We start from the raw sequence: 3,368 nt of genomic DNA, 5'->3' as shown, positions 1-3,368 counted from the left end.
GGGGGGGGGGGGGGCACTGGGGGCTCATAAATCCAAACCTGCTTCACTGGCCCCAGCCCTGCCCAGAGCATCCCCGTGCTGCCCCTGCCCCATGTCCCCAGGTCTCTGTACTCTGCTCCCACCGCCGCTGGCAGGGCTTGCGGAGTCGTGGCCACCATCTCCCCAGGTCAGTGTCTTATTCAGAGATTTTATATCCCGGCTCCCCTCTGAGTGTTTTTCCTGACCACGAGGTGTACCACCGGTCTCATCTCCCCCAAACAAAACCAGATTCCTTCACCTTGCTTTTTCCATCCTCACCTGATAGCGGCAAGCAAACGGCACCGAGCGTTCCCCCACTGCCCTCTCCTCTGTCCTTCAGCCTATTTATTGACGGCACTTTGTGAACAAATCCACCGAAAAATTTTTCTTTCGAACTTGAAGCAACAAAAATCTCACCCTGCATGAGTAAGTCTCTGTTCTCACCCAACGCCCACATGGACCCAGCTATTCCTTTTAGTATCAACAGCTTTACAGAAAACAGACCTCTGTTTTTATCCACCTAGACAGACACTGTGAAAGCAGTGACAGAAAGGAAGAGTCTGGCATGCTGCAGCAAGCGCCGGCCCCTCCGGAAAGAGATTTCTGCTGGGGCAGGAGGGAGAAGCAGTTGGTGGAGGGGGGTGACACCGTGCCCACCCCTTCCTCTCCCAGAGCAGGGACACGCAGGTGACCCCAGGGACCTGTGGCAGGGGCACCCCCGGGAGACCTGCTCTCCACTGCCAGCACCCCTGGCGGCAATCCCCCGTCCCGGGGCGGGCAGCGTGGGCAGCAGGGTGGCCATCAGTGCCCGCTCCACTCTGCTCTTCCCTCCCCAAAGAGGCAGAAAACATTGAAAGCTGCAAACCTTCCCATCAGAGTTGAGATTGGTGCCAGTAAGCACGGCGATTTCCAGAACAGGCTCTCAGTAATAAAGGAAACACAAACCTCAGCCCACCGCCCCTCGAGACAACCTCACGGTTTTGTTACGAGGATTATGTTTGTTTAGAAAGTCTTTTTTTCTTTTTTTTTTTTCAAAACGTTGAACCTGCACAAGCTCGTCAGACCTAATGGCAGCTGCGGGCTGAGCCCCTGGAAAAAAATTTGACTGTGCTTCACACTTCTCAGCGCTGCGCGTACTTGTGGAGTCCGCGTTTCCACTTCGGTAGCGCGAACGGCATCGTGCAAACAGACACGATTTACTGTTGGGGTTTTAGGTATTAGCTCACTGTTTTGGAACTTGGCAGCTAAAGACACGACTCCTCCCTGCTTGGCTTTTGCAAGTGGGATTGGAGGAGGTCACCGAAGCTCCTCATCCCTCTCCTGCTCCCACCTCGCAGCACCTTTGTGGGATTTGACTTTGCTCCTTCCTGCCCAGTTGCACAGCAGCATCCTGCTGCATCCCACCTCAGAGCAGCCCGGGTACCCACCAGGAACGGGACAAACACTCCCGAGCCTTCCCTGCCCGCCTGCCACACGGTCGCTGCCGCCCCTGCCCACACCCCAGCACTAAAACACCTTAAGCAAAACCAGCAACGTGCCATCCCGCACCCTCCACCCAGAGGCACTTAGGGCAGAGCCGGGACTTTGGGTTTGGGGTCTCCTGCCTCCCTTACACCCACAGGGCCATGGGGAGACAACACCTCAACAGCCCAGCCTGGTTTACAGCCCTCAGCCTGTAACTGCAGGCAGCCACAGCGTGAAAATCTTGGGGACGGAGCACCAGAGGTGATGCGGGGTGCTCGGGTGATGGGTGCCTCGGGGCTGGGGCCAACACTACACCCCAAAACTTGCACTGACCTTCACTCCGCTAAACCTGCACAAGGACAGCGCCACGTCAGGCTTTGCAAAGGCGGTAAAAGCACCGTAAAGGGCTGCAGCCTACCAGGCTTCCCTTCGACAACTCAAGTGCTTCCTCCCGACAGATACAACATCGAGCCGCCTGCCAGACACCAGCGTGTAAAAAGTGCTGGTTTAAGCATTTGTAAGTGCAAAGGGGTGGGTTTGCGTCTGGCGGAGGCAGCTCAGCTCGGGACCCCAGCAGCTCCCAGTTCCACTTTCAGCCTCTCACGTTACACTTCATGCAACCGCTGCTGCACGGTGGTAGCATTTTGCTAACTTCTTGAAAAGACAAAAGCTTTTCAGTCAGTGCCTCTCCAAACCACAGCATGTGCCGACAGTTTTACGGTGCTGCTGGTTGCGTGGCCACGGTTGGAAGCCGCCACGTGGGACCTACAGAGCCGCCATGGGGAAACGCTCCCACGGAGCCACCACTCCTGCCTACACCCCTCCCGGCAGCACCCTGTGCTGGGCTCAGCTGAACCCCGACGGCAACACGGAGGGAAAAAATACAGTAGAAAAGAACAACTCAGTTTAGCAAGAAACAGAGCAAGCCCCTGGCAAACCAAGGTCAAGGGGAGTTGAAGTGTGTGCGGGGAGAAACTTGGGATTTACGGGGCCGGATTTACAAGAAGGGAGTGGAGCCATGTACCACCCCGGGACCTGCAGCTGCTGGATGAGGCCAAAGCTCCAGGTCCTTCAGGGGCTGGTGCTGTCCCCTCCCTGCCACCACCTGCATGGCAGTTCCTCTCCCTGTGCCTCAAAATTTGCCCTGTATAACCTGAGGGAAACATCTTAACAGTCGCAGCAAGGGGTCACAAGGCTGACTTCAGTGGGGAAACAGAGCGAAGGCATGACGAAAAAAGTCGTAGGACCTACAGAAAAGGTTTGTCTCTGTGAAGCAGCTGTCCCACGAGCCGTGGCTCTCCAGCAGCCTGGCAGGGCGAGCAGGACTTACCTGGGCCAACACAGGATCCTCCCAGGCCAAGAAATGCTCAAAGTGACGGCTTTGATGAGCTGCTGGGAGCCAGGGAGATGCCGAGGAAGCCCCCGGGCCCAGCCCCACTCTGCCATTAGCAGTGGGTGTCCCACGGGAGCAGCCGGACACAGCCCTGGGGTCCGGTGCTGCACCCCGAATCCGATGGCGTGGGAGTGAGCGTTGGAGCAGATCCAGACTGAATTTCACCCAAATGTAGATTTGAAAATACCTCAGGGCACTCCTGCAGGTGGGGAGAGGAAAGCCTGTGGCACCCCATCAATCCCATTAAACCCAGCAAGAGGCAGTAGGAGAGCCGGGGCTGAAGACGTGGTTTGAGCAAAGGAGCCCCCAGTAACCGGGGGGAGCATTGGGAGACGCCCTCCCTGCACCGTCTGCCCACAGCCCACCTGCAGCCGCGCTGCACTGCGGGGCGCACACCCCACCCCACATTTCTGTGCCCCCAAAAGGCCCAGAGGCACCTGGAGCACTGAGACCATTTCCAGCAAGGGAGGAAAGTTTGGGAGCCCCCCCCCCC

This window comes from Athene cunicularia, assembly GCF_003259725.1.
Source record: "Athene cunicularia isolate RWA chromosome 26 unlocalized genomic scaffold, athCun1 chr26_part1, whole genome shotgun sequence".
NCBI classification, from domain to species: domain Eukaryota; kingdom Metazoa; phylum Chordata; class Aves; order Strigiformes; family Strigidae; genus Athene; species Athene cunicularia.
The sequence above is the reverse complement of the archived record's forward strand: the minus strand, read 5'-3'. Positions refer to the sequence as shown.